Source organism: Aythya ferina (assembly GCF_964211825.1).
Source record: "Aythya ferina genome assembly, chromosome: 15".
NCBI lineage: Eukaryota > Metazoa > Chordata > Aves > Anseriformes > Anatidae > Aythya > Aythya ferina.
Window position 1 is genome coordinate 5,489,256 of NC_140314.1, and position 22,934 is coordinate 5,512,189.

General features: G+C 49.7%; 1 protein-coding gene across 7 annotated transcripts in view; it reads right to left on the minus strand.

The window, feature by feature from the left end:
* The window catches only part of ELFN1 (extracellular leucine rich repeat and fibronectin type III domain containing 1), a 97,771-nt gene that overhangs the window by 56,191 nt on the left and 18,646 nt on the right, over positions 1-22,934 (minus strand). For 6 of the 7 annotated variants that reach the window (XR_014698375.1, XR_014698376.1, XM_084537422.1 and 3 more), the window contains exon 2: positions 20,710-20,822. The exons of the other annotated variant lie outside the window; for it this stretch is intronic. The gene's annotated coding sequence lies outside the window, so the exon portion shown is untranslated. The remainder of the gene's footprint in view (positions 1-20,709; positions 20,823-22,934) is intronic. 7 annotated transcript variants of the gene reach the window in all.

Consider the following 22,934-nt stretch of genomic DNA (forward strand, 5'->3'; position numbering starts at 1 on the left):
CAAAGCACAAAATGAGAGAGGAGTGGAAGAATGGAGCATTGAAGATGGGATCGAAGAGATTTGTGGCCTGATGGTTCGCAGAGTTGAGAGCTCGTTGGATGCTTTGATTCTTAGCCTTGTCCTGGTGCCTGCAGAGGGGACAAATCCATCTCTGAAACTTTCTAGACTTGGAAAACCCAAGTGTGGAGGCAGAAATCAAGGGAGCAATTCCACTGCAATCTGTGGACATGGATTAGAAGTTTGAAGGTCCCAGGCTTTGTGTTTTTCAGACCTCCACATCCACTGGTGGCCTCTGTGAGCAGATCACGGATAGAGGCCGGGCTGAGGTGTGCGAACCTCTCATACCTGATGGCAGCAGCCGGTGACCATCCCTCACACAAGAGCAGAATTGCTCCCACTGTGAACCTTAGATCCAAGGACAGGCTGTTAAATATTTACTTCGGAATCCGAGTTTTCATTTTCAGCTGTTTGATCTTTTTTTTTCTCCTCATTCCTCATTCTTGAGTATTTAGTTCCATCCCACAGCTCCTGAGTAAATGTGTTAAAAATAAAATAACAACCAGGGGTGGGATTTTCCAAAGCGCTCGGCACTGCCTGCCTCGATTCTCTTTGAAGTCAGCAGGAGTTTTATTATCAACTTCTATGGGAGTGGTTAAGCCGATGCTACACGTCGTGATCGTGCATATTCATGAAGCAAGCAGCGTTCGCTAATGGGACATGGATTCCAGGGGCTGATAAGACTTTCGTGGGAAAGCTAGTTGAAAAAACAAGCAGCTCCACGAGCACCAGAACTAGGAAATCCAGCTTTCCTTCAGCTTGACTGACACGGGCACCAGAGCAGGTGTGTGTGCTGATTGAAGTCCTCTGGGTGGGGTGCTAAGATGTGAGCTGTCTCCCGAATGGATTCACCAGCATCCCATAAAGGCTCTGTACAACATGGCAGTTTTTTCCTCAGCAGAAGTAGGGCATCTCTCTTCTACCTCTGCCCGTCTGCTCAAACCTTGAGGGAACTTGCTGTTTGCGAGCCCGCCAAACTCCATCAAATTCGGCTGGAATTGGGCAAAGCACTTAAAAGCTGCTAGGGGTGCACACACATGTATGCACACACTCCCTGAGCAAAAAATCCACATTTTTGCAGGAAGCCACATTAAGGCCTCTCAGAATCAATCTCAGAAGAAGTAAAGGAGGTGATTTCAGACCAGCTGAGCAGCAAAAAGCCTCAGATGGATGAACTGTGATCCTCTGAGAGTCTCGGCTATGGAGAAGGTGCTAAGAGAAGGGCAACCCTTGAGGAGAGAGGATGTAGACAAGAGTGCGGTCCTTGGGAGGACTCAGGAAAATGGCTTCCGAGATAAAAGTACATTCCAGATAAGAAAGTGATGTATAAAAACATGGCAAATTTGCTCAAAGTACTCAAAATATCTAAAAAATGCAGCATTTTATAAGGTGTAGTTTTGGGGGATGGAGGCACGGTGCTGCTGGAAACCAGGCCATTTGCAAGCATATTTGGCTGTGCAGAGAAAATGAAGGGAAGCAGCAGCAGCGACTGGTCCCCTTGGCATTAGGGCTAAAGCAGCCGAAGAGGAAGACAGAGAGTGCTGGATACGGTGCCCAAAGTCCTCTCCTATGTGAATCCAGACTCCCAGAAACAAAGCCTGGCAATGAACCTCCCCTGCCAAGAGCAGCCTGCTGCCAGCCCAGGTGCTCCCACGCGCTGTCACTGCCTTTGGCACCGGGGATGTCCACAGAAGAGGATCGATTCTCTCGCCACCCCACAATTTCCACACCGCTGACAACTCAGAAAACAATTCAAGAGGGAATTCAAAGGATCTGTTGAAATTTCAACGAGGAAATCTGAGTGAGCGAGCATATGTAAATAGAAAGAATGAGTAGCACATAATTACATCAAATTGTTACTTAGCAAGGGAAGTAAATAACCCAAAATATGCAGAGCAAAAAATGGCGATGAATTAGAACTAATTACTTAAGGCTAATTAAAATAAGAATGGCTTGAATTGAAATATGTTAATAGCATTGAACCTGCCACCTACGAGGGAATTTAAATAAAAATGATAATGTTGCTTCAACCTTCACCTGACGGGGGTGGGAAGTCGGGTTTGGGAGCTCAGTGCTGCTCTGGGGGTATTTATTGACAGCAGCAATGCATTATTTATGATCGCTTTTGGAGCTAGAATCTTCTGGTGGGTGCAGGACTCCTGGCCACAGGAGGAAAGAGATTGTCTTGGATAATGGATGTGGGGACAGTACCGCAACAGGCCAAACCTAAATCCCTCAAAGATGAATAGATCCCAGGGTGCCTCCTCGTGCCAGGAAGGGCTATAGCTGAGAGTAAAAGAGAGGCACAGAGGTAATAAGATCCTGGGGAAGGAAAGAGAAATGGGGAGTAGGAGACAGAGGGAGCGAGCGGGAGTGGAATAGATAGGGAGAGCCTAGAGCCATGACAAATTATCACCGGCTTCAATTACACGAGCCTGCTGGGCTATGAAATTCGCCGAAGGTCACTGGATTCCTGTCTTTGCAATTAAGAAACAAGCAGCTATGCTGGCTCCACCCCACGGCCCCACTCTCATGTTCCACCCAGTTCCCCTGGATTACACCAGGGATGGAAGCCCCTCATCCCTCTCCTGCTGTGGGGTTCACACAAAACCCACGATCACCCTGAAGGGGATGCTGGGTGGCACACAGGGCAGCACCGCAGCCTTTCTGTTTTATTCCAAGCATCCAGGTTGTTATCTGAGCCAAGCGAGCAGAGAGCTGGAGCCAGGCCTGCTGCCGGCTGATGCATCCAACTGGATTCCTCCTGGAGCTGTGCAGCTGGGAGAGGTCACAAGCCCAGGGATGATCCGGTCCCTGCTGGCGTTTTTGGGATGCTGCGAGCCAGCAGCAGAGGTGCTGCAGTCCCAGGGGCCCTGCCCTGTCTGGAGCAGCCTTCCTGGAACAGACCAGCAGCTGAGCCTGGGCTGCAAAAACTGCTCGATAGCATCGACAGCATTGACGGGTTCCCCGAGCCCTGTGCCGGTGACGGTAACAAGCCTTGGATCGATTGCCCGAACTGCAGGCAGTGACCTATGGATGACCACCTCAGCATTCGACTTACACCAAAACCCCAGCCCAGATGGTGGGATATATCCTAGGAAAACAGCCTAGCAAAACATGCTCGAGGTAAATCCATACGGGGGCAGCTGTAGGTGATACCTGCTCCTCCAGCCTCCTGCACAGAAAACATCACCTCCTCAAAAACCATGTTTCAGACCGCACAGCAGGGTTGCAGCAAGACAGGAGGACCCTGAAAACCTTCTGCAAAGGTCCTGGCATCGCCGCTGCTGCCTGCTGACCCCGTGCCTGCCCAGGAGGGAAGCCCTGGCACCGGCGAGGACGTCGCCGCGGCAGACACAAGCAGCCGGCTGCGCGACGCTTCCTCTTTGTCTCTCTGCTCGGTGTAATGAATCCTGCCTCCCACTCAGAGCTGCTAAGTAAGAGAAGTTACTGTGAGTAATCCCCGCTTTGGCGTCTTCTGCTGTAATCGCAGAGAAATCACATTAGCTTTTTTTTTTTTTTCCTAGGACAAGGAGAAATTCATCAAATTGCAACCCAGGGAGAACACACGAGAGAGAGAGAGAGAGAGAAAGCCAACAACAACACACACGTACCCTGCAAAAATCCCAAAGTTGACATTTACATTTCAAACACTCATAACAGCTAAACAAATAACAGTAATTATATTATTTGCATACTTTGTTAAATAATTGTTTGTTAGGTAAAAGGAGCCTGTGTGCGTGTGCGTGAGGAGCGGATGCTTGCAGCCCCGGGGAGGCAGAGCAGCTGCTCCTTCCCTTCCCAGGTGCCCCATTTGTTGCACAAAAAGGTGACAAGCACCCCAAAGCACTGGTGTGGGGGGACTGTGTGCTGATAGATGGGAGGTGCAGGTATGGGATGGGCTCTGGAGGACGAGGATTGGGGTATGAGCCCTCCTGAGCTGCCCCACAGCCCCATCACCTCCCCAGGACGTGCTCCATGATGAGCACCAGCCCTCGCCATGGCAAAGCTCCCATGCTCCGAGCGCTAATTTAGGACTGCAGAAGTCCCCAAGAAGCAGAAGAATTTCCTCTTGCATCTGCAAGAGCATCTCAGCTTTTATCCCTTCCTGCTCAGCTCCTCGGGCAGACAGCTAATTGAAGGGTTTTACTTTCTTGCAGCCCTGCAAATGCCTTTTAATCTGCCCAGCTTTCCCCATGAATGGTTCTCTCCTGTCTATCCTCTCCTCTCCCCTCTTTTTTTTTTTTTTTTTTTAATAGACCTGGATGACGCGAACTGGTGGAGAGAAGAGAAGCCTTCTGCCTCTCCTCACACGGCCGGGGAAGGTGGAGCGGAGCCAGAGCCACCGGATCTTTTCACACCTGGCTGGAACCAGGTCAGGCAGCTAATGCCTTCCTCGGGCTCGGCAGTGACTTGTTGGAGGCAGACGAGCCCTGCTCAGCCCCCCGAGCGCTGGGAGGAGGAATCCCAGCCAGAGACATACGTGGGAGAAGGCAGAGAGGGACACACTGCCAGGGAAACCAAAACCAGAGAGCTCTGCTCCGTGCAAGGGGAAGAGAGACAGCGTTAATCGAGGCTTGATGACTTTGAAACTGTCCCTCGTAACCTCAATTAAGGCAGGAGATTTCATTAACCGGGGGAGCAAGTGCTCACGCCCCGCTGATGGGCACAGTTCCAGCTCCAGAGGGTAACGCTGTCCGTGTGGGTTCGTTACTCCAGCAGCACAGACGTGCCTGATTCCAAGTTCAGCTCCATATCCCCTGTGTGCTGTGTGATTCCCCGAGCACCGGCAGGGAAGTCACAGCCCCAGGGAGGTGCCCAGACACTCGCTGCTGCGACCTGTGCTGCTCGTGCTACCATTGTACCACTGAGAGCATCCTTTGGGGATGGGGAAGAGAAATGATGCTCTTCCCTCAAAGCAGTTTCACTGGAAACGCTTGTGTTTTCCTCTTCAGACAAAACTTTCTCCTGATTTCTTTTTAACGTTGAAAGAACATCATCCAGTTCAGCTCTGGTTCTTTCAAGTGGAAAGGAGAAATATTCGGCTTTCTTTAATGACTGCTCTCTCCTTTCCCTCCCACTACCATGCTTTTTACTCAGAGTGAGAAAAAAGGGAAATGAGGGGAGGAAAACTAACAAAAAGAGAGGGAACTTTTTTTTTTTTTTCCATTAGATTTGAGTAACAAGTAACTGGAGACAATTTTTTTTATTATTTTTTTTTTATGTTTTATGAACGATTTTGAAGGATGCAAAAGCTTTATGCAAACCCTTTTATGTGGGTCAAAAAACCTTTTTGCCAGGATTAAAAAAAAAAAAGAAAAAAAAAAGAAAAAAAAAAGAAAAAAGAAACTTAATGTGTGTGAAACAATGTGGAACAGCTCTAAAAATAGGTGGTGAAAGCTTTGCCCCAGTGGCCTGCACATCGCTGCCCCCTTCTCCTGCTTCCACCCCGCAGCTAAAGAGTGCACAGGGCACACTGTGCTGCACAACCAGGGCTACACGAGGGTCGGGGATGATTTACACTCACTTTGCACAACTGCATACAGTGAAACTGTTGTGGGGTTGAAGGCTGATGCCTTCTCTCCATGAGGACATCCCTCACCATGTGATCCCATGCTCCTGCATCACCTAACAAGGAATGCTCTGTGTTGTACCCCCCTGCTGCTGCACCACCCCTGGCTTGCAGGGCAGAGCATCCTTTACGCCAGACTCTGGTCCAATTTAGCCAGCCATACGAGACACTCATTAAAAAAAAGTAATGAGCAGCCAAGGCAGTTTTTTGTAAGTTTTGTGATGAGGTCGACTTGCCGGGGAATGCAGCGCTCAGCGTGAGACAACGTCCTCGTGAAGGTGGCAGCGGGAGGGAGGAGATGCCGGCATCACAGCTCAACACAGCTCCTCAGCGTGGCAAGGAAAATAAAAAAGCTGAGAAAACACACACGTAGCACCTCCAGAAGAAGAGAAGGGATTCGACTGCAGGTCACCACTATGGCTCTGACCCTGACAAGAGCAGCGTTGGCCCTGAGCAGGGCTAAAAGGGTTGACCCCGCTCTCGGCTCCAGCCCCATCAGCTGGAGGGGGTTTGGGCAATGTGAGCAGGGTCAAGGCAGCAGTCAGAGCTGTCCCTGCAGCTCACGATGTAGGGGGAGAGGCTGGCATGTGTCAGCCAGGGCAGAGTTTGGGAAGCAGGCTTGGCTTAGGACAAAAATTCAGAGAGAAATGAAATGCAATTCCTCTCATTAAGTGCAAAATAAAATCATGGAAATGGACAAATTTTGCTTCAAAAGATACTTAACACTTCATTTTGCTTCATCTCTTTTTGAATACTTCTTATAAAACACAAAGGCTTTAAACAAAAGGTCATTAAGAGAAAAAAAACGAAGCTCTTCTTGCAAGAATGAAAAAGAAGGCATCTTGACATTTTTAACAGGTCTTTTTTGTCCTCTTTTCCAAAACGAAAATTAATCAACGCTGATTTGATTTCACACACAAAAGCCCCTTCCGTGGAAGTGGCATTTGCTGACGGAGAGCGGCTTTGACAAGGGAACTCCAGCCGGTTCCGCTGGAGGAGCACACAAAACGCCGCACACCGGTAGGGCACACGGGCTGCAGGCACACTGGTCTCCCAGGGTTCACAATAAATCCCAGCCTTTTTCTGGGTCAAGAAACTCGTAGCTGTCTGGAGGTTATGCTAACACACCAGGGTTTGAGGACTGATGTCGAGATCTGAGGAATTCCTGTTGCCCGGAATAGAAACAATGAAATTGTTCCAAGGCACCATTTATTCCCAGGTGCCTGGGAGCTGTCATTTCTGGGGAAGATGAACAATCTGAGGAGATCTAATATCTTCAGAAATAATTCAGGAAGACATTTCATTCAGCTCCCCCTGTGGATAACGAGAGCAGACGCGACTCGCGTGAGGCAGAGGCAGGGGAGGACAGCGGGGATCTGACCACCAGCTCTCCCCAAACCTGCTGTGGCCAAGCAAGGGGCAAAGATGAAGGTTTCCAGCAGCTCTTCCTGGAGACCACATGTGGTCCACAGGGGCTGGGTGGGGGCAATGAGGATGCAGAGACGTGGTCACCACAGAGCTGGCAGATAGCCTTCTATCGCCCTGCCCCATCTCCCCTAATCACCAGGACAGTTTTCATCCCTAATGATGTCTCGACCTGCTAAATCAGAATGAAATGGCCATTTTCTGAATGCCTCCAGAGGCTTCAAATATTTGGCAATGAACAAGGATCTGCAGTCACCTGCCCCTGCCAGGACAGAGATGGATGCCACCGCCTTCTGTGCACAGCAGCAACGTCCTGCTCACCCTGGGGAACTTGGTGCTGGCAGCCCCAGAGAGCTGCCAGGGGACAAGACTTGTGCAGGTTACAGGATCTGGAGATGTAAAATCTTCCTCAGTGTCCTCCACCCAACAGTAAGCTAACCAAAATCCTCTCCTCTGCTAGCAAGCATGGCACATCGCTCCCATGGCTCTCAGGGACTGGCTCGCAGGGCTGATTTCCACACTTCCCTGCCTCTTGCTCCTTCAGCAGCACAAATCTCTCTTCTTCCCTGCTTAACACAGAGTCCCCTGCCTTAAAAAATGAATTCTGAGCCATTCAGGCTGTCAAGCTCTTTTCAAGCATCTGCTTGTGCTTGTTCCTGGGATTAAGCGTGACAGTTACCTGGGAGAGCATTACCACTCCGTCCTGCTCTGGTGGCAGGCGCTTGCCTGGGAGAGGGAGGACTGGCACAGGGATTGCTTGTGCAGGGATCGTTCTGGTCCCCCTGCCTTGACCTCTCTGCTACTGTAGCATCTTTGTTCCCCCCGAAAAATGCCTTCTTTTTCTTGCCTCTTTTCCCTGTCGGTTCTAGTCTAAGGACTAAACAAGGACCAATACGGACCGGTCAAGCTGGGAGCAAGCAGGGGGTGCTACGAATGGCTCAGTGCAGAGTGTGGCCTCAGGCAGAGGATGGGAGCTCCAGCCTGCTCTGGAGACCCCATGCTGGTTTAGCCAAGTGGGAGGCTAAAAATTGTATTCAATGGGAAAGGGACAGGGTGTGCCAAAACACGGCTAACAACAGGAGGAGCAGAGACACTCAGCTATAGCACGAAAGGCAACGGTCAAAAAGTGGCAGCCAAATCAGTCAGTGCTCCTCTAGGACCACAACCCTAGCAGTGACTGCCTTTTCTTGGTAACATTCCTCTTTGAGATGTAAAAAGCCCTAAAAAGTGCTTCCAATATGAGACAAGACCACACTGAGCCTGGGGACCAGGACCAGCCCTGCCCCAGCTCCGGGCAGCATCCTGCCCCGGCCTGCATTCACCTCCCTGCGCACACCACATCACATCATCTCGGGTCCCTATATCTATGTCAGGGAGCAGGAAAAAAATGGCAAGGGAAAAGCAAACAAAGCGAACGGGAAAAAGCTTAACAAAAACAGTGGCAAAATCTTCCCACGCCACACTGTGCTTTCAAGTAAATGAGGCTAATTAACTAATTGCCTAAATTATTAGGGCTATTTTTACTCTTGTATGAAGGGTTGGCATTGCTGCTGATTTCTTAAGAGTCAGCGATGGACTCTCAACTTATCAGGAAGCTAATGAGGCAAATCCCCAGAGCAGGGAGCTGGAAGGCAGGGACGCTGCTGGGCCAGCACTTTGCTCAGGGGGCCCCACTGCTGCAGGGAAGGAGCATCTGCAGCAAAACATCCCTCATCGGGTGATGCTGCTCTATACAGAAATGTGGTGCAATTTGCTGAAATCTCACTCACGCCTGAATCTGCCTCCCAGTAAAGGATTCCTTTGATAGCTAAGCATCCCCTCTGCTCCATCCGTTCCTCATTGCAGCCCAGAAGCTGATTTGGAGGAAGGGTTTCACATCCAGGCAACAGAAGGGGAAGACTGATGGCTAAGGGTGGAGGAAAGTGCCAGTCCTGAAGCCATGCAGCTCTCATGGACAGGTCCAGCACAATCCTGGATAACCCAGCAGCAAGTGAAGCAGGTGAGCACCTCGGTATCCACAGTAAAACCTGCTTTAAAATGGCTTTTTGGCCAATACGGATGTGCTACCCAGCTGCTATCAACCCATCTAGAAGAAAGCTGGTAAAGGTGGGAATGCAGTTGGGAATGAGGACTTTAGTGCTTGCATCTGGAAGAGGACGGAGCTTGCTAGAGACAGTTTAGGACCTGACTGGGGTTTCAAGCTCCAGAAGTGGCTGGCATCCACAGCACCACCGTGGAGTTATCGCAGCCCAGTGCTGCCAGCTCTGGGCTCTTGAACTAGCAATGAAACATCCTCCCAGGGCAGGATGGAGCCTCTGCTCCTCTCCAGAAATCCACAGACACCAGCCGAAGGACTGTGTGCTCGGTGCCCGCCCAGGGAATCAGCCCATTTTCAAGCCTGGTTTCCCTGCTGTTGCCTTGGGGAGGGAAACAGCAGCGAGTTTAATGCTGTGCACGCTGCTTCCAGAACTAATTGGGGTTTGCTGCGCTAGCACTGCCTGCTGCCTCCGTAAAATGGGCCACAGCCAGCTAACCAAAACACGGGAGTCCCTCTCCCAGCAGGGAGCTAAAGGCAGTGCCATTTCTGATAGACACTAGTGGGACTCCCCAGCTGTATTTATTGAGAGCCACCCATTCCTCTTGCTCGAGGGAGAGCAGCCACCACCACCTCACACATCAGCCCTCATCATCTCTGGAATAAAATATATTCCCTGCTAATAGGGAACTGATGTCACATCCTCAAATTTTCCAGGCTATCCTCCTCGAAAGGAAAGCACCAGCCCATCTGCCACAGCCCTGACCAACAGAATCCAGTGTTGCAGGAGCTTCTGGCTTCCAGCCTGAGAAAGTACTGTTTTCTTGTGTGTGTATGTTTTCTCCCAGAAGAAAACTAGATGTTTCCTCCTCTCCAGCTAAATGCCAACACCTTGGCTCCCTGGCGGACGTTTCGGTTAACTCCATTCCCCTAGCCATACCTGCTCATTTTTGCTGAAGAACTTGTCTCTCTGGGGAACAAAGAGACAGACAGACCTGCTTTGCTGCAACAAACCTCACTTATCAGCTATAATCAGGTGACATTTCAAGCCTGGCTCTCTTCTCAACACTCAGGCACACAACGGCTTGGGCTGGCAAGTCTGATCCAGCCATGCCGCTGGGGACCAGGGCAGGAAAAGTCACCTCCTTGTCCTTCAGATGTGAGAGCGAGCTCCCTTCTGAGTTATCTCCATGATCATCTCTAACATTAGACCAACCACAGCTTAGTGTGGATGAGTCCTGGAGATCCCCAGAGTGGGAGATCTCACCATCTCTTCGGCATCTTCTGCTGCACCACACTCCTAGTGCATATTTCTTTGTGCAGGACCATCCTGAACCTCCCAAGCTGCTCTCATGCCCACTGCCCCCCATTAGGCTGGCTGCCACTATTGCAAAGAGTTTGGCTCTATTGTTTTTGCAAGGTCTGTCCAAGCAGCTGTAGTTATTTAATGCTGGCATCCACACCTGGATCCTGCTGGTCAACAGGATGCAGAGCTTCTGAATGCCCTGAATTCTGGTCTGACACTGCTGGTGAAGGGAATTTGGACACCACACTAAACTACAAAGCAGGCTGCAGACTTCCTTGGGCCATTTTCTGCCCAGAAACCTGTCCCTCTAACAGGGATCTCTGACCCTTCATACCTGTTTTGGTGAGGATCATTAAGATGATGAAGATGGGCCAGATGGCAACTACTGCTGCACTCGGCAACGCATGAAGGACACCCCACAACTCAGCGAGCAAGGTAATACGTCTCACCACAATCTTTTGATACCTTTTTCTTTCTATCTGCAGACTCTCTCCTCTTCCTCTGGCCATCTTTTTTTGCTGAAGACCTTGATTTACACAGAGCTGGCTAGCTTTTGCTGTTGAAAAATGCCATCGTGTTGAGGTTTACCTGGTCCTGAGCAAAATCTCTGTTGGATCAAGAGCCTGGCCAAGAGTCTCAAGGAAGCTGAAGGGCTGAAGTTCAGGCCCTATGGATTCTGTTTGCTCCTAAAGGGTTCTGCAGCATCTGAATACTAAATTCCTAAATCAAGTATTTTTGTTCTTTCACAAGCAGAATGCCAAAACTACTGCAATCACGGCAAGGGCTGGCCCTTGACCTCATTGCTTTTTGGATCATTCTCTTAGAAAAGACAATTTCTACTGCTTTACCACGGAAGTGGAGCTAACCATTGCCTCAGAGCTTTGTAAATATAAACCTGAACTATGGTCCCTGGGGTGATTTGTATAGAAACTTCACTTCTCAGGGCCACAGCCTTCCTGTGTGTGAAATGGAAAGAGCTCCATGCTTGCAATGTGTTTAGAGTTCCTTCAATACCTGGCACTGGCCATGCTGTATTATCCCCTGCCCCATCCTCTGAGACTAAACCTGGCGACCTGTCAAGGGGAATTATTCCAGATTACCGCTGCCCAGAAAAGAGCCTGCCAGGAAGATTTGCAAGTCACATCTCCCCGCTCCCTGCCATTGCTCAGCAAGGATGAAACTTGGGCTCTCCATCCTGGGATTAGCTGGCAATCCCAAACCAGGAGCTGGCAGCCCGTTTCTTGCTGCTTGCTCTCCTTGGACTGGCTTTGAGGGCTGATCGCTGCCTATTGCACCCCACTGCACGTCCCCCCCGAGGCACCACACCACCCCTGCTCTTCCTGCAGACACTGCACACCACATCCAGCACTGCCCATCCCAACCACACCTGGAGACCAGCAGGGTGATGATGGAAGGGCCCAAGGAAGGTTTGTCCTTCTGCAACACTTGCAGTCTGGTAGAATAGCCTGGTTTCTTCATTCTCCCCATCCCCAGGCCCTTATGGCAGTGGGGATAGGGAGTGCTTTAGGAGGTTGGTGTTTCCTTACAGCAGGTCTTGCTGGAGGTGCTGGAAGTGGCACTTTTTCTTTATGATTATGGAAGACACCACTCAGAGCCCAGAGAAGGGGCACTGCCTGAGCAAGCTCTGCTTGGAGGAGCAGACAGGAGGGCTGGGAGAGTCCACGAGCCAGGCACAAACATCTGAGATACCTGGGGCAGGGACTGGCACTGGTGACACTAGGATAGATTATTTAGTCACCTCAACCATGCCAGCACCACCTGAGAGAGCAGGATATCAGCTCCAATCCTACGCAGCCTCCCTCCAGAGAGGAAAAATCCCTTGGATACTGCAAAGGTTTCCTGGGAATACCCCACTGGTGAATGAGGGCATTCCACAGGAGATCTGCGTGCACACAGGTATGTAACACAACCCTTTAAACACACACTCAGCAAAGAGAAGTGTTAGCTGATTAAATCTCCCATAAACCTGCAGGAAGTGGGAAATATATCCGCCTCATCGGAGCTGTGAAACATATTCACCTGTTGCAGGAATTAAGCCTTTTTAAAAAGAAATAAAAAACTAACAGAGAGACAGAACTGTGCACATGGAAATCCTGCCTGAAATGAATCCCCGATAAAGAGGAAGCCAAGTTAAAAGGTGAGTTTCACTGCTTGTCAAGGCTTTGGGTTTTTAAAGGGTCTCTTGTAGAGTTACTGCATTAGCAAGCTATTACAGGTGAGGATATCAAACTGCTATGCACAGCAAGAAAAAGCATGGCGCATCTGAGATGGGACAGAAATGCATAGAAAAATGAGGCAGAAGAGAGCAAGAAGGGGAGAGAGGAGAAGCAGAGATGTACAGAGGGAAGGGAGATTGATAAATGATGGAACAGATAGTAGAAGGGGGTGAAGAAGAAAGCAATGAGAGTAGGGTAAGGAGAAAAAAAAAGATGAAAAGAGGAAGAGAAAGGGAAAGAGGAGATAAATGAGGGCAAAGACCATCTCATCATTTTGCAATTCCATCCTGGTGGAGAGGAAAATTGATGTCTGGAGCTTTTTTTTTTTTTTTTTTTTTTTTTTTTTTTTTTTTTAAAGACCAACCTCCTGGGCATGGGACAAAAGACAAGTTATTAACCAACCCTGGGTCAGGTCTGTAGCCTGCCAACTGCTTAGACACAATCAGAGAGCCCACGAGAGCCATAAATCAAAGGGGCCAAAGAGATCACAGGGAGCCTAGGACCAGGCACGGAGCAGCAGCAAGCTCAGCAAATGCAACATAATCACAGGAGAAGAGAGAGCCCAGGAGCAATACAGGCTGAAAAGGAGTACCCAGCCCAAAAGGGCTTTGCTCATCGCTTCTTCATGCCATTCCTAAAGACAGCACTCCCCCAGAGATGCAATTCCCCCTGCATTTCCTCCTGATTTCTCTTCCTATTGATTTTCAAGCTCTGAATACCATTTATTTTTGCTTGCTTGATTCACTCATTCATTGAATAAAGGCATCATCACTATTATTATTATTATCCCCGTCATCGGGCTCCTCATCACACATTATATTATTTGCATTGCAGAGCTGGAAGATTTCAGGTTGAGGCAGGAAATTTGTGTGAGTTGTTATTACTGCAATCAGATGAAGTGAGAATTGGATCGGCAAAGGCTGCCAGAGTGCAGCTCTCCCAGCAGGACACAGAGGCTCTGCCCAATCAGGCCGAGCTGCAGTTTTATTGTGCGGGTCCTGCCAGCAATTTCGGACTTGTCTTGAGCGTCCCATCTCCCTCCCATCCCACCAGCCACCCCCATTGGCTCCCATCAGAGAATGGGGAATGCATCGGTACAGGAGGGCAAAGAATCAGAAAAGACTTGGCGAGATTGCACATTTTCTGCCTTGCTGATGGTATTTATTAGACAACAGAAAATAGCTATTTTACCATCTGCCTTGTAAAAAAAAAAAAAAAAAAAAAAAAAAGGAAAAAACTCATTAAATTAATGGAATGTGCAGCTGCTGAACAGAGCGTTCCTCTCCCTACCACCTCCCAAGCTGCCCAGCACTTGCCGGAGCAGGGAATCTGGCTGCCAAAAAGTAGCTGAGGCTAACTTGGGCTCGTGCAGTAGACAAGGATGGACTGCCAGCCTGCCTCCTATCTCAGACCTTTGCTCGTGGTCCTCCAGGAGCCCTGTTGTCACACGTGGGATGAAAGGACTGCCTTGCTTGTCGTGTCACATTCCTAAGGACGTGATCCAGACTTCAGATTCAGGAGTTCAGAGCTGCCTGTCACCCTACACTGAGCATGACAGGATTTTAGGACGCACAACATCCTATTTTCCATGCCTTGGACATCTCAGTTGATGCAAGCTGCTCCGATCACCTCTACCATCTTTGGTCTTTGCCCCATGGAGATCATCAGCTAAGAGTGGAAAACCAAGAAGGCCTCAAGACTGGCTGACTGTATAGGCTGGAGGAGCCCCTGCTCAGAACAGACCAAAATTCATGAAATGAATCCTTTCTGAACCCCAGTAAGACAGGAACACCACAAACCAGAGGTCCTGGATGACTGGCAAGATATTCACAGACCTGGAAGAACTGCAACTGGTTTAATGCCAGTATTATGAATTTATTTTTAACTGGCATGGGACAGCACCACAGGGCTTTAAGTGAACCTTTTCCTCCAAAATCTGGTGGAGCACAAGGAGTGTTTGATGGGGGAGTGGCTGCCAAAATCCCCGTCACTTGCAGCATTGAGGAGCAGGTCTACCAATTCATAACTCCGAAGGCTCCCAGAGGTACCAGCTGCCACAACACATTGCCTTAGCTAATCAACTTACTGCTTCGCTGCTTCATCACAAGCAACACCATTTGTTTTAGGACAAATAAAGCCCTTTCTTAGATACCTCAGGATCACGGCAGTACAAACCACATGTGCATTTTCTGCTGTTAACACCAGGGAGATCCCAGTGCTTGCTCCACTCCTCAGAAGGTGCAAACTCTCTTTGTGGTCCTCTGCTCTTCCTAAGAGGCTTCTCTATATAAAATTTGACCTACAGGACTTTTTTTTTTTCCATGTCTTTCATAGTAACTTTTCATAGTAACTTTTTTCCCTTAAATTTGCTCTGTTAGAGGCATTGGGTGACAGCTGGCCTGGGGACACGGGCCCAGCTGTGCAGAGGCTGCTTCCACCACATCCGTGGAGGACGCAGGAGGCGATGGCCTCCCGGGTTTCAGCACACAAAGACAAGTTACGGGCCTACAGCCCGCACAATCACTTCATGCCGAAATAAATCCTGACATAACAAGTCCTAATACCGCCAAAGAAACTATTACAGTCAGTCACAGAAATAATCCATGTTGAAAAAGGGTGAAAATACCTCCTCCCGGTGGAATAACACGGCTCCAGAGGATCCGTTCCAGTCAGGGACAATCATTTCACATTCGCCCAACAGATGAGGGCAGCTCCAAAATGCCAACTCTTTTTGCCAAAATCCCCTCTGCTTAAGTGAAATTTTTGTCACGTTCCAGTCAAAGATCCACTTTTAAAACCAATGATCAAGAACAAAAGGGACGACCATGAAAGGCAGAGATCAAATCGAAGCCCAGAAGGACGTCCTGGCTGCCACTTACTCTGTTGCCTTTGGCCCCATTGATCTCTAATGAGCAGCAGTTAGGGCAGAACACCAACCTAATTGCTTCGCAAGCATAAGGTCTGTAGCTCTCAGACTTGAATGACAAAATTGCTGAGATCCTTTGCCTACATTGCCCCTGGTTTTGGAAACCTTTAGCAGAACTGTGGCCAACGCTGCCTGGCGGGTGCTGGTGAGGGCTGTAGGGGCTTTGCACACATGGGTCCCATGGCACGGCTGCCGGCACAAACACATGTGGGGCACACCAGCCCTGGGGGTACAGCCTGTGCCCAGCAACCTGGCAGCCAAAAGACGTGACGGGGTACTGAAAAATGGGGGTGGGCTCCTCCTGCCCAGGAAAAAAAAAAAAAAAATTGCTTTCTTAGAAAAAAAACTTTATTTTTTAAAATAAGTTCCTTCAATTAAAACCTGAAGTCCACCATAGGAGATTCTGATAAGAAACAATGACACTTTATGAAGCTGCCCCGGAAAAGTCATACCCTTGGAAGCTGAGCTGTGGGCACCGTGAAAGCACCTCTGTATGTGCAGGATGTTTGAGAAGGAGACGCCTTCTGCAGACAACACGTGTGTGACTTTGGGATGTTTGTTTCTCATGTGTTTGCCCTCCCCACATGTGATGTCTGCAGCATGTGGGTCTGATGCAGGGCTAGAAGGTGGCCAAGGGAGGCGTTATGGTTGTAGATGGTTAGGAGAACGTACAGCATGAACATGGTCACAAAGTGCTTACATGGCTCAGCACATGGGGCTCTGGCTGCAGCTATTGTTATTTCTGAGGTATTTTGTGCCTGTACATCTCAGAGCTGCTCATGCAGTCACAGGTCCACGACCATGCACTTCTCACAGAGGGAAATGAGACAGCAAATGAAGGACAGATTTAAACCTCCAGGTCTGCTCTTGGGCCAGCAAACAGGTGAGGAGCTGCTGCTTTTTGATGCCACGGGTCTCACGTCAGCATCATTTCAGCGGCTCCATCCCCTTCATACGGGAGCCTTCTGTTCCCACCACCAAACCCGAGCATCTCCGGATGATTAAAGGAAGTGCAGCCTTTTAAATCGCTCTGATTGGGGTTGATGGCTGCCTGGAGCTGGACACTCTGCTTTAATTAGGTGTGAAAATCTCCCTGCTGCAACCAGCGCTTCCTGGCTGAGAAAAATGAGGAGGAAGGCAGAGGGGAAAACACCCTCCTCTGGCAGGGTACCTTCCTCACGGTGCCTGAATTCAGGCAACTCCAGGCCCGGTGTGAATGGTCCCATCCTCACCCTCCACCAAGCAACTTTTTCAGAAGCTCTCCTTGGCAAGATTTCACCTTACCACGGCAGAGGGGAAGAGCTCCAAAACGAAGGATGCCTTTCCTAATGCCCAGACAGGGCTAAACAGAAGCACAGGGGGAGGCCGGAGGTGTCCTGCAGCGAGTGACCCTCAACATGACATTGACAGCTCTTAATTCCTAAGCCCGCTTTGGAAGGATTTCAGCAGATCCTATTTAATCACCGCAGCCTCCTCGGCTTGGGGCAGCAGTCTGCCTTCTCCTCCCGGCTCTATCCAAGAACTGGCCGGCTGCCACGCTCCCATCCCGGGAAGCACCAGCAGAGCCGCCCTCAGCTCGTTTACCAGCACACAGCTCAGATCTCATTTGCTTAATTTGCAGGAGGACTCCCCCTCGCTAATGAGGGGCACCACTTCCTGCAGGTGCGCCCCAAGCTCCCTGCAATGAGGCCGTGCACAGTATTAAATATTTAAGTGCTTGTCAAAACGGTGTAATGATTTTTTTTTTTGCCTTGTTCCATTAGCTCCATTTCCAAAGGCCACCACTGGAACTACTGAACATTTATTTCTATTGAACCCAGCTTAGAAGTTACGATGTGAGAAGCTGGGAGACAGGACAGTATGTTCTGCGGTGCTGGCTGCTCCCCACTGCCACTCAGCCGAGACACGCCAGCCTTTGAAACATCATTTTTATTCCCACCTTACAAAAACTAAAATAAAAAGAGATTGATTCTTCCGCTGCTTGATTTGCTTTGCTGGCTAAATGAGTTAGTGAAATACCAGTGAGGTGGCTTCCCCAGGCAAGTTTTGGGGCTGCCAGCATGGATGTGGTTTGTGCATCCTCACTGCGTGAGCTGGATTTTTAAGGTGATTTCCCTGCTGCTAGAGAAGCGTGCACCCAAATCTCCCTCCCTCCCCAGCTATGTCTGAGCAGCACCACATTATGTTATGAATATTAGACAACAGCACTAAAGGAAGCCAGTGCAGACACCAGTCTGGGGCAGAGCAGAGGCTGCAGACCCCAGGTTTGCTTTGGGTTCACAGCATCACAAAGCAGAGCCAGAGGGAGATGCACAGGGCAGGGGACACCTGCAGCCCCCAGGGACACTGGAGGGATGACCCCCACACAGGAGTTGCCTTTGGCATAGGCTCAGCTCCTCATAAGCAAGCTCCCAGATTTGTGGGATGGAGCTGGGCTTGCTGCAGGACAGGGAAAGGGACTGCTCGTGGCAGCCCTGCAATCCCCATCCCCACTCCCTTGGGAAAAACAAAAAATAAAAAGGGAAATCTAAAGCAATTTTAAAGGCTTCCCTGCATTTTAATCCCTCCCTCTCTATTTAAAGACATGAGAGAGCCCAGGAATTTCAGCCCTGCTGCCTGAATGCTCCAAAAAGTTGTAATCTCGGGCAGTGACATCACAGGCCGTTGTCATGGGGATGTCACAAACTTATTGCCATGGGGATGTCACTAACTCAGCACTGTGACTTCAGCAGGATGGGCAGCGAGGGAGGCAGCGCTTCCCAGCCTCTGGTGTCTCTGGCAATTAGCAAACTGGCACAGGAAGCGAGGACGAGAGGCAGGATAGGAACATAAAGCCATTTGGTAAGTATGATCTATCGGAAAGTATTCCCTGATGAGAGGGGGCCTCCTTAATGGGTCCTGTGCTCTTAAGTAAATGGAGAAAGGCAGAGAATAAAATAGAAATTATAGTGATTTGTTTTATTGGGCATTTCATTGAGTAATTAAGAGGATAATTGGAAGTGGGAACATTAGAAGGCGTTACACTCAGCCCTTGCCTTGCTCTGAAGGACTGAGCTACTGAACACACAGCAGTGCCCGACGCTTCCCAACCTTAACACGGGGGCTCCCCAGCACGAGGGGGCACACAGCCCATGGGTTGTGCTGCAGAACAAGCAGTCATGTATAAAATTGGAAGGAAGGGGGTGGAACACATCTCCCCAGGGCTCAGCAGGGTGCTGGAGCTCTCCCAGGGCGCACAGGCTGCAGGGAGCAAAGCCCACGGCTGCACATCACTGGGCTTGTGGTGCCAGGCTCCAACAGGTCTGCATGAGTGTTTAAGTAGAGGGGAAAGCTGAAGTCAGATCTGGCCATGGAGGAACTCTTGCCATAGAGAAACGTGCTGATGGAGCACCAGCACAGGCAGCAGGTGCCACCAGCCACTTCACAGGGTTCTGCAGACAAGTGGCAGGGAGCTGGGAAGCATCAGCACAAGTTACCAAGGGTCAGGAGAGCAGCTCTGCCACCCACCCCTCTTATAATGCCTGCCCCCCCCTCCCTTTTACCTCCTGATTTTTCCCATTGGAAAACACAAGTACTTGTGCCACTGCTCCAGCTCCAAGAGACCTCAGTGGTCTCAACTCAACCTAAGCTGCCTCACCAAGATACCCAGCTCCTCCTGGGGGTGAGGAAGCCCTGGTGCCAACACATGTTCATGAAAGACCTACTCGAACAGTGAAATACACAGCTCCTTCCAGCCCCCAGCACACCTCACTCTGCCCAGTTTAGCCATTGGCATGGCCACACTCCAGCACAGATGTCAGGATACCAGGTCCCACAGCTCCCACCACAGCTTTCCTCCCCACATTGCACACCAGAGACCCCAACCCTTCCACACAGCCATCTCTCAGGAAACCCCAGTTGGAAACCAGCCCCAGCAAGAGCAATCTGTCCACCACAAGCAGGAAACAAACGTTAAGTATGCTGAGGGAGAAGTGCAGATTGGGATGACCGACACCATGAAAAGAAAGGGCTGCAGTGGAGGCAACAAGTCTGACTGCTCACTGGTATTAGCACTTGGGGATAAGAAGGCTAATTGATGATATTGCCTCTAACCACTTGCTCAGGAGACAAAACACAAAAGCCATCAACACAGAAATGGGTGTCAGAGAGAACTCCCCACCTGCACCACAGCTGTTGCCAAGAATTACCCAGCTTCTAGAGCCTTGTTTGCTCTGGGACCACATCACTTATTTAGGAAAGTCCAGCAGCACTTTAAACAGAGTTTAAAGCTATCCTGTGTGACTGAAAACCCCTTTTTTCTCCCTAAGAAGATGGCTGTAAGGACTGTAATCCAGTTACCACACTGGGCTGGCCTTCTGGGGACAGCGGCTTTGTCAGGGCTCAGCTCAATGGTGTCAGACAGCCACAAACCCCAAATTCAGAAAGCCACCAGCCTCCCACCAGCATCGCTGCTCCTCTCCAGCCTGCCCCTGCTCAGCAGCTGCCCAGGGAACAATCCCAGTCCCTTCAGCACAAAGTAAAACCAGCAGGGTTATGGGCGCACTGCTGTCCTCACAGGCACTGCAGCAGCCTATTGGGAGAGACAAGTGCTCAGCACATCCCTAAATCAAGGCTCCTGTTTGAAGTGCGTGGATCAAGGCTGGATTAGCAGAGTCTGGTAGGAGTGCCTAGCTCTGCTCCCACGCAGAAAAGGCTGCTCGGCAGCAGCAGCCAACACAGCTTCATCCTGCTCAGCCATTCCTGCAAGCCCTGAGAAGCAGCCACAGCATTTAGGAAGGGGCAGTGTCACAGATGATGTTAGGGTTGACCCTGGGAGGGGTAATGTTAGAGCGCTGCTGCAGGGAGTGGGGGCAGAGCTGCCCTAGCTCTGCCAAACTCATGTAACAAACTTCCACAAGGTAGATGAAAACCAACAGCAAAAGTAGGAAAAAATGCCACCATCTGCCTGGTCAGACAGATCCCAGAGCCACTGGGTGCACAGCAGGTCCCAAACAACTTATTCATGGCTTGAGACAAGTTTAAAGAAACTATTCTGAGGTCCTCCTGTTGCAAAAATCTTATTTCTCCCCCTCCAATCCATGCAACAAGCAGGTTTAGCACAATTCAAATGATGGATGGGGACAGAGGATGAACACCAGGTCCCAGCCCTACCTGGAGGTGCATCCTTCCCTTGTCACCAAGCAGCCGTGATGACATTCCTGTCCCTTGGTAGTTTTCCAGCATCCTGTGCTGAAGGTGGATTTATGCACCAATCATGGGTGGAGCTGTTGATAGAAATGCAGAGAAACAGGGTTTTACTGCGAGGTTTAGGGCTACATCTCTCCCAGCTTTGTATCATCAGGAGGTTGTTTTTAAATCCTTTTTCTATGATTGCCCAAGTTTTTGGTTCAAAGCTTTAAAAAGATCTGCAATTTATTTTATCTACTATGCATGAGATAGCTAGAATCATTACGTGGCCTAAGTGGATATTTTGGGAAGGACCCAGGTTCAAGCCATCCTGAGTTTAACCAGCAGTCAGGAGGATGAAGCTGATTTGCAAATAATGTGCTGTGCCGATTTCACCCGAACCTGAGGGGAGAGGCAGTGGCTACTTGCCATTCGTCGTGAGAAATTGAACAACAGAGAAATTGAGTTCAATGGTAAAAATAATATATAGAAAAAAAAAATCAAGAGAAATTCGCAGCAGACCAATTTCCTCCTGCTCGAGGGGAATGTCCCAGGACTGCAATGAAACCTCGCCTCAGCAAGCAACTGCTGCCCAGGCACCGGGGACAAATAGAGCTGCTGTACTCGTCCTGAGAGCACATTTCTAACTGAGAACTGCGGGCATTTCTCATGCTCAACATCAGCCACTTCTTCCTTATGCAGTTTAGAAGACAACTTTTCCCTTTTCGCACTGCAAACGCCTTTTCCTGTGAGGGCAGAGCTCCGATACCGGTCTGCAGCACTGCATCTCCACGGTAAATTGCCTATCGATGACTTTGTGGCTAATACATACAATGAGAAGCCGAGGAGCTAATATAATGCAATTTTCCATGTTTACTGCATTACAGTGGTTGAATCTGCTGATTAGTTCCTATTTTTCTTGCCGTCTCTTCCTCAGCCTTCCTTTTCTTTTGACCCTGCTTATCTGCATATGGAGTCATTTATCTGTGCGGCTGGTGTAACAGCAAGCAGGGCCGAAGCTCTCATTTCTCTTCCCTTTTCAAATTTAATCTCACAGACCTCAATCTTTGTGATACTGCTATTATTTTGTCTCTATCTGATCTAACAGGAACAAGCCATTATATTTTTTTTTTTGCCCTTAAAAAAAGAGAAAAATGGAAAAAAACTAATCCGAGCAAAAAGATAATGATGGCTGTGGCACTAATGATCCTTGGCACATCTCCTTGCAATGAATCCGGTGCTAAAACAGAGCGCGTTTGTTTCCCTTCTCTCTACATTGCTGCAAGGCTGACCCCTCATGCTCAGGCAGCTCCCCCCAATAAACAACGCTGCCCTGATCTCCCAGGGGATTCAGAGCACTGCCAACCATCTCAGCAGCCCTCCTCGTTGTCTTAACTTTATTTACCCAAATAGTGGGAAAACAAACTCAAGTGGAGCCAGGCACTCTCCAGCGACATGACTGCAACTGGCTTCTTTAGTTTGGTTCCCCTGCAAGCTAGGGAAGCATCTCCCTCCTGATAGTTATTAACTGAAAAGGAGAGAAAGGAGATTTCCTACAGCATAAACAATATCACAGTGATATTATTTAGCTCCTCACCACTGTTCCCCAAATCTTTTCCCCAAATCTCGCAGCAAGGGATTTTGCCCCCCAGCTTCCTCAGTGCTCCCAGTTCTGGGCAGAGTCTCCCATTGGCACAGACCACCCCCTAAAGCACCAAGGCACACTGTTCCACACGCACAGACCCCATCCACCAGCACGATTTGCCTAGGAGAGGGAAAAATCTGGGGAACCCCTCTTCTCCCAGCTCCCTTTACCTGCACCCAAACAGCCAGAGGTGTAGCAAGCAGCAAGCACACACTCCCTCCACCCCTCTGGTGCCTGCAGCCTGCACTGCCATTGCATGGTTTTGCTCAGTGCAGCACTCTTTACCTCTGCCTGCAGCGCAGACACCTTCACACACCCTCCCTTTGCCCTAGGAGTGTTATAAATAAGTCCCAGGACCACACTCTGCCCTTGGTCTCAGCGATGCAAGCAGGGACTCAAAGCAGCTTCAAAGGCACATGGCCCTGGCAGGGCACAGGATCCAGCCTGTCCCCCCCTGCTAGGATCTACACAGGTGAAACTCTCAGAAATCAAACAGCCTTTGCCCACACAACCTCAGACCAAACCCACAAGGCACCTGGTTTTGGGAACCCTTTGCTCACAGCCA